Genomic DNA, 9,261 nt, shown 5'->3' on the forward strand with positions numbered 1-9,261 from the left:
ACATTAAAGCATGGAGACATGTCCCAGTAGAGACACTAAATACAAATATGAACCTGGAAATGAGTGTAATATGTCCTCTTTAAATACACCTTTAGTTTGTCAGCCTCCAGCTTACTTGTTTCCCAGTACACACATTGGATTTCCATCACATCAGAAGTAGATTTTAATGATTACATTTGTATATTACATTTGGAGGATTTGTGCTTGTTACAGAGCATAGTTACAGTATGGTAGAGGTATTTCACCTAAGTAATGTATCTGAATACTTCTTACCCCACTGCTATATTCTTTCTTCTCCTGTACACTATCCGGGCCATTTCTCTTCTTCATTCCCTCCTCTTCCTCTTGTTCACTGTCTGGCCCATGTTGCATGTATGGGGGATGTCTGACAGAGACAGATTGCTCCGCCACAGCTTAAAGGTGACTGCCTCGCTCCTTGTTCCCTAAAGCGCTGGATCATTGGAATCCATCATGAGCAGAAGCACTGGTCTCCATATAGACAGATCACACGGAACCGACAACAACAGACAGGCTAAACAGAGAAGAAGAGGGGACTATATCTAAAAGGCGTGGATAACAAGAGAAGCTCGATGAAGGTGTGTGCAAATGCCAAAGAGAACCAGAGGAGGGATGGAGGAAAGGCTGAAGAGCTTCACCTCTGGTCACATAGAAGAGCACTGGGGGGCTGGGTGGGCACGTGAATGGGGGGCATTTATCATTATTGGCTCGTACCTCCATCCCTTGCTCAACCTGACATCCCTCCTACCGTTGACATAAATCATGATTTCTCCATAATAGATCCCCTTTCCGCCACCGACGGGAAGAATGTGCTGCTTATATCGATCTCAGTCTCCCCCTCGCTCCTCCTTCCCACATTTCTGCTCAGCACAGTGATGCATAATCATTATCAAACATTACTGATTTGAAATTTGCGGGATGCCAGGTAAAGTTTGTTTTCACACGGCTTAATTTAGATGCATGAGATACAAAGAGGGGTAAACAAGCCTCCGTTTGCAGAGCTTGTGCACTGCTATTTCTTTTGAACTGCTGTTGGAGCCACCGAGAGACTCGTCAAAAAAAGAGAGATAAAGAAAAAAGCAATTATCTTGTGCAAGCGCTCTGGATTTTATTTTGTCTGGTAGCTACCATATATGAAGGTTTGCACTTAATATGACGCTGGAGGTGTACCCCAGAATCCAGGCCCCGAATGAAATGGCTACATATCGAAAAAAGAGAATAGGAAATATTCATTTCATTTCTCTTCTAACTCCTACGGTGGCCAACAGGGGCCAACGCATTACAACGGCCCACAACACTTCCATTAGGAGGAACGTGCGATAGTATACAAAACGATGCTAATAAAAGAAACACAAATGTGCCAAAACACATGCAAATGAAGGAACATTTTGACAACACATGCGAAGCTTTTAGAAAATATTTACTAAAAGTGCTGAATAAACAAAACGCAGCAAGAAGCTCAAAACACAACGGAAACAGGGACACTACAAACGAGGACAGGAAAGCCTGATGACTTTCAGGGATTATAAAGGTGGCCAACTGTTACAATAATTGTGAGTGTAGGTGTTTTTCTGAACTGACTAGCTTGGCTACATTAGCTTTCTTAGAGCAGATCTGCAACAATGTTGAAAGGAATTAAGCGAGCACAATGTTAAAATAAGCCAATAAAACTTGGATTTGAGGTTCATTTCCAGTGACACTTGGCCAACTTTATAATCCAACAAGCGTTCTGGTCTCAGCTATGTGCATCACTTTTTAGTGTCCCTGTTTTCGTTGTGTTTTGAGCTCATTGCAGTGTTTTTTTATTCGCTGCAATTTGTTTATGCAGCGCTTTTAGTCAAGTTGTCAAGTTGGTGAAGATTTTTCTTAATTTGCATAGTTTTGGCACATTGGTGATTTCATATTTATATTGTTTTGGAAAATGCAGCGCGTTTCTCCTAAGTGTTTGGGCAGTTGTAGCGTGTTTGCCTCTGTTGGCCCCGTAAACTTCTCACCAAAACCGTTTACAAGGTCAAGGTTGACAGTACCTTACAGAAGGTGATGATGAACAAAAATGTCGACCGATCAGTTTAACTCTGACTTAGCTGATCAGGTATTTAAACATTAATAACTCAGTTGTTAGTTTGAAGGTCGAGTTCATTTGTCTTTACATTTAAAGCATTAGTATACTGTGAAAACCTGGACTGTGGCCAATTTGAGGCGAGGATTATATACGACAACAAAGAATAATGCATTTGTAGCGTAGTTGGAAAACATAATTATTATTTAAGAACCCTATTCGTACCAGAAAAAATAATTATAGTATCTCAGATATTAAAAAGCTATAATCATCAACAAAAATGAATGCTATGAAAGCAGCACACACACTACAAATAGGAATAAAATCACTACCTGAATCATTAAAAGTCATCAATATTTAATTTGAGATCTTTTTATAATTAAACATTAAAATTTAATATATTCTTTAATATGTTAACCAGGGGGCACCACGGTACTACATTTTACAAGTGTCTTGATTAATCACTTACCAGCAAATGCATTTTCAAATTATACTATAATTAGTCATTTTATGTTTCAATTGGGGCTGAAGATATATGAGGGAGAGCTGAAGGAAAATTGGGTTGAGAGAATGGGATTTTTTAATTTATTTAATCAAAATGTTTTATTATAAATACATTCATATCTCACAAATATGCAGTGTACTTTGAACGAAGTGTTGATATTTCCTTTGCTGTTTTTTTTCAATAAAGATGTCTTATCTTTTTTATCATACATGCCAGACATTTCATGTATAATGCCTAACATTGTGTTTTAATGTTATCCTATTCAACTATTCTTATTTTTTATTGTATTCAAATATCCTTATATAATGAGTTTCTTTAGCAATTTGTGTCATTGCTTGAATATTAAATGAAAAGTTGTTTGAATTGCCTAGTTGCTGAAATTTGCTAGATAAAGTAACCTTGAATATGCATTATGACAAGATTATAACCCTGTCCATTTGAGAAACAATGTCTACTACTTGACTCTGCTTATTGATTCCCCTATACTGCCTTAATGACTGTATTATTTTAATGCAGGCTGGAAAAGTTATTTCCTTTCCAAGGTTCCTTTTTACCTTACACACAGTACACACACACTTAATGTAATATTATTGGTGCTAAAATGCATACATTATACGGAAATAAAATACTTTGTGATATTATACCTTTGCCTCTCATAGTGTGTATTATAGAACCATTTAATCATATGAAGCCAATAATGTGACATAAGCTTATCCTGTTGGGAAATATTGTTATAAAACCTCTTCTATTTCTAAAATGTCATGGTGAATGTCTCCCCCCCCCCCCCACTACACCGCGCAGGATAAACTGCTATGGACAACGGATGAATGGTTTCATTGAGACTTGGACAGATTGTTGGTTCATGATCACACTGGTACAACTATTTGAATCGAAGATTATCAATTTAACTTATGGTGATATGAGGACTGTGAAGAAGTGGAGGCCTAGACGATGAGCTACATTACACTCCTGACAAGCCTGGTTAATGGTGCCCAGGCTTAACTACATATATGGAGGTTAAGTACTGTATGAAGCCCATACAGATAGAGCCTAAATAAATGATTGGAGGGTTAATTGCGGTGTTCTCGGCGTTTGATAATGGACTCTATTTTTCCTAATGATAAAACATGAGCACCAAAGATCCTTCACTCAAAGTGCCTTTTTGGCCTTTGGTTTTACAGCCTAGATCTCCACACAGCTTTTCCCAAGATAGGCTAATTAGGCTCCTTTGCTTTATAATTAGCAGAGTTATTAGATCACTTGCTATAAATATTGTCATAACAGGAGAGTGAATTACTTTGAGGAGTGTAGTGACAGGCGAAGGAGACTAGCATGGTATTCATAAACAAGCTTGCAATGCTATGCACTTATTACAAGCGTGGTCAACAATTGTCCTCTTCAAGTAAAACCATCTAATAAAGGTAATTAAAGGTGACATTCTTCTGCTATTTTCTCGGCTCATATTTGTGTTTTGGTTTTCTACTTGAACATGTTTACATGATTAAAGGTAAGAAACATGATTTCCCCCCTACTGTCTGTCTGAATATACCTTTATTCACCTGTCTGAAAGGCTCTGTTTTAGTGCCTGTCTCTTTAAGAAACACTCGGAAAAATCCCAGTCTGCTCTGATTGGCAAATGTATTTCGCCTTTAAGACCATAAGGCATAATGGAGGCTTAAATAGAGAGATATTTTATTTTCGTTATAATGTGTAAGTTACTGTATATAGTGCATGACTCAAAGTGTAACCTTACATCTGCTATCAAACTGAGCTAATATTAAGCAGGAGTCCTTTAAACCCATGTTTCAATGCCAGCTGTCACACTCTCTCACTAAGCTGCTGAGGAGCATGCTGCTTAAGTGCATGAGCACAGAGTTTTGTCAGCTGCCTTTTGTCTAATATTCAAATGATAATGAATACAAGTCACTGAGTAGAGTGGGGCAATGAAATCAGCGCTTTCATCTCACTGAAATGCTCAGAAATGAAATGTGGTTGATAGATGCTTTGTAAGGTATTTTCTTTTAAGGCAAGGGTTAATACTCTGATAAACATTAAAATGTGTAATACAGAAAAAATATACTATATTATGAAATGATGTATGTCCAGCATAAGGATACAAAGATAGTGGCCATGTAGCCTATCACACTGCAACCCTGACTGCTAAAAATGATATTGCCATTAAACAAAAGTGTATTCTCAATTACATCTTTGTGAATTGATAAGTACAGTAGTTTAAACGTGGTTAAGTTTGGCAAATTAAGTATGCAAGATGAAATAAGTCAACGTTGGCTTTCAGTTTTACATTAGACAAACAGCAGCCTCCATTTGTCAGTAACAAATGTAATCCGAGGAAAATACTGCATGTTTGCCTTGAAACATTGACAATGCAGTTTGGTTGTTTGGTAGTGTTATTTTTAGGACAAGCTACACTCAGTTGTGACCTTTTTTTTTTCTTCACCTAACAAGTCACTTATTTTATCGCAATATTTTCTGTGCAATGTTGTGTGTGGGGAAAACACACACACACACAGCACTGTCACAACATACTGGGTAAAGAGATGTTACATTCCAGGCATGTGCTGCTTGTGAATCACCAAGTCTGTCTGAGACACTGGAAGAGAGAGAGTTGAAGTCAAGGCTGGAGATGAATGATGTTGGAATACTAAAACTGGAAAGCTGCGGCATGGCTTAAAATGCCAGACAGGCCTATACAGTGACTACAGAATGATTAAATGCGTTAAAGTCTCAAGTTAAATACAATCAGAGATTTGTTTCTACACATATTACATATATATAAAAACGAACTATATATTTTGTATTGAATTGTAAAGTTATACAGTCAAACTGTTCTAACCATTTTTGTGTTAAAGATATTTTTCTGCAGTTTACAACTTCTAAACCCAATTTTGTGAAGGCCTAATTGCCAATATTTATAAATTATCCAAATGTGGCTGTGTGGTTAATAACACATGTTCCTGTATGGTTATTAACACATATTTATGTTTGCTTTACCAGGACTTTAAATGTTGTAAATGCACCATTTAGACAGCACTGCAATCATATTTGATCGAAAACATGCAATATAACAAACACTGAAATGTAGTGTTATTTCTCAAAATAATAAATAATTGCTACTCCTTATAGTATCATCAATTTGCCAGTGAAAGCAGAAGTAGCATTGCTTTGAAAATGTTTCTCAATGTTTACATTCACACATTCATTTAGTGTGATGATAAAGAAGAGGGGTTTCTGTGTCAGGCGTAAGTGGATCATTATCACATCTAATACCAGGGCATCAGAAGTCCAGCGAGAGTTCATAACCTCAACGAGCCACACACTCCAGTCTAATTAGGGCTGTATAAGTGTAGACGGTAATCTGCCAGAGGGTCACATGACACACTTTTTCTCACTGAGGACAGAGTGCCACTTTACTTGTGTAATTGTCCTAATTGTACCATATCTGAGAGGAGTGACCACGAAAATGGAAGACTCTTTAAATGAAGAGCCCTTACTCTTAATTAAGGAGAAACTCAACAGCATGAGGATCCACACAGAACATATCCCTTACTGGATGGTGAAAAGGAAATATTAACATTTTAAAAAATACGCTTAATCGCTCTCTTGCCTAGTGTTGGATGAGAGGATTCTTCTTTTCTCAGGTGTGTATGCCAAGGAATCAATAGCATCCAGTTCATTTAGCTTAGCCCAAAGAAGCAGGAGTCAGCAGTAGAAGGGTGGCGTTAAAATAACTAAACAAGACTAACTACAGTAGACTAAACTAGACTAAAAAAACAGACTACACCCAGACTGGATACACTGTGCTGGCAACCTGTCACTAATCAGGCCCTAAAAGCATACCTGTATCACCCATATTACTCTAAATGGAACCATTTGTTACACAATTAACAAAATGCTTTATCACAATGACTTTAAACTAGCATACACTCATTAGGAAAATGTTCACTGGGGTTAGTAATCAAGTGAGAATTAATGTAATTTTCTCATTGGCCTTTTACTACTTGTGCTACCAGTAGTGTCACTCAGGGGCGGACTGGCCATCGGGACGTTCGGGACGAATCCCGATGGGCCGGTACTGAAGTGGGCCGATCGGCCGAAGTGGGCCGGTCGAGACTCCCGGGCTGATTTGTAGTCCCAGTCCGCCGCTGGTGTCACTTGTGCTATTAGTGAGAATACGAGTTTGAGGCACTGTCGCAAAAACTCAAAGCAAAAGCCAGATACAATATGGTAAAAAGTGAGGATACCTTAAAAATTCTTATCCTTGGACAGACAAATTACCTGTTTCCAGTGTTTTTTAAGAAAATATAGCTGGCTGCTGAGGGTAGCTTCATATTTAAAATATTTTACAGAAATAATAGATGTATTAACCCTCTCAATAGTCCTACAATACAAAGTAAACAACCATATTTCCCAACATGTCTGACTTGTCCTTCAATTGCTGCTTGGTGAACTTCTATTTTAGACATTTTTATCAAGTGGCCATTGAAGGAAGAATTCAGTTACTAACAGAAAATACTAAATGCATAGCAAAGTAAACAGCATGGCAACATTTATGGTAAATACTCACAAGTCACCGTATGAAGCAAAATATGAGCTTGGTTATTTATGAGTGTAAATAAAATAACATGTATATTTCTGTATGAAAAGGTTAAACACAAACAATGTGCCTCAAAGAGATTAAAAGTTAAGTGGACCATCTTAGTTCTGAAATGGTCCTTCAATCATACAGGAGAATGGGAGATGGGAGGGGGGGGGGGGGTTATTATGGCAGATTGTGGTGGCTGGAGCCTGTTGCCTCTCCACCTGCTCTCTGTGCTCTCTTACAGCACGCAGAAAGCCTCCTAACCTCTAATGGGAGTTTACTGAACGTTTACCCACAAGTGTCATAATTTGCTCTAACAACCACAATTATGCCATTTATTTTTGTGAAATACAGTATATTAAATGGGAACCACAACATCTCTCATTATAACTTGTTTCAGTTGTTGGGAGAAAGGACATGGCTGAATTGTCGCTCGACGACGAATGTTAAATTGAACCCTCAAAGCATAACATGTCTCCAATTTTGTGAGGGATAACGGAAAGTAGGGCGAGTGCTTCGCTCTGGACAAAGGCAGTAGACAAGCATGTGAACAAAAGCCATCAACAAGAAAATGGATTGTTGTTCGTCTCTTGTTCAACATGGGTCAGTTTGTTATTTCCATGTATTTTAACAAAACAATATTTGCTGAGTGCTTATGTAATGATATAAGTTGAGGAAAGTGCTTGTTGTTTGATTTAGTGGGTTGATATTTTTTTTTGTAGATTGACTTTAAATATCACACAATTTGTCACTCCTGGCTGGTACCAGAAACACAACCTGCTTTGTACAAAAACAAACACACTTAACTTCTTATTATTGGGCCATTTCCATTCACACCAGTTTATAAAACCAGCCTTTTAATAATAATTTGTCTGCCCTTGTGAGGCACATGCAGCATTGAGTCAGCCCTGTTTCTTATTCACAGGATGGAGGCTCTCTGGCTCTAATAATGGATAAACAAACAAGCGTGACGGGCCCGATGTGTATCACTTCATAATTTAATTACGTTTTGATGGGGAGCTCTGCAGGCGTAAGAATAACCGAGAGGGTGCGTTGCTGTCAATGTCATGCACTGTTTGGTATATTAGGGCAGTGCAGATATTAAACTGGATTCAAATCCATAAATAATCTAGTGTTGATTTGTTTTCCAAATCAATTAGTTTTTTCTTCCAATCCTAAGTATATGAACTGTAAATGATTTCCCAACACTAGTAGCATTTCAAAATGTTGTATTTTGGTAGAGACATGTCAAATGGGAACCTAAGAGTACACTGAAACAATTGAGACGTTGCATTTAATTAAATGTATTAGATCAACATAATTCACATAACTGTATTAGGTTAGTTGAAAGCAATAATATGAAGTTTAAATACAAAATATTAGGTTTAACTTAATATTATTGCTTTCAACTGACCTAATTCAGTCATATGAAATTTGTTGACAAAATACATTTAATTAAAGTCAATGCTTCAGTTTTTTCAGTGCACATAATAAACATGCAGTATTTGAAAGGTTACCTATGTCCTCTCATCATTAGAGAATTGCAAAGAAGACCTTTTTAAGCATAACAGCCACAATAGGTAACGGCCTGAATGCAGGGCTCCGTTTGCATCAGTATTGATGTTGACCTTTGGACTGTGACTATGACTCCAACACGCTCTCTGTGCACTGATGTGAATGGACAATACTGAGCTGCTCTGGCAGGCATGTTTCTGATAAACCAGTGATCTCCCAAAGGCACTTTAAAAAGACCCTGACTTCATTTACATGATAGTGTAGCTCGGTGTCTCTGTGAGCATGCTGGGGTCAGAGCAGTGCACTGTGGCATTAGATGGAAGCACGTTGGTGTTTGGGAGAGTGGTGGTGATGAATACAAATAACGTTACACAGTTTTTCTTATCTGAGAAGACAACACATGATACACAATGACAGGGTTAGCTTTGGACAATGCTGTTTTACATTAACACAGGAGTGCAGGGAGATATATAAATATGTTGCTGATGCATTGTTGTGAATGTGCAAGTCCCATTTGATTCATTTCGATGCTGAAAATGTCCTGATATATGTCTGTCGATGTTA

Source organism: Trematomus bernacchii, unplaced genomic scaffold (genome assembly GCF_902827165.1).
Source record: "Trematomus bernacchii unplaced genomic scaffold, fTreBer1.1, whole genome shotgun sequence".
Lineage (NCBI taxonomy): Eukaryota > Metazoa > Chordata > Actinopteri > Perciformes > Nototheniidae > Trematomus > Trematomus bernacchii.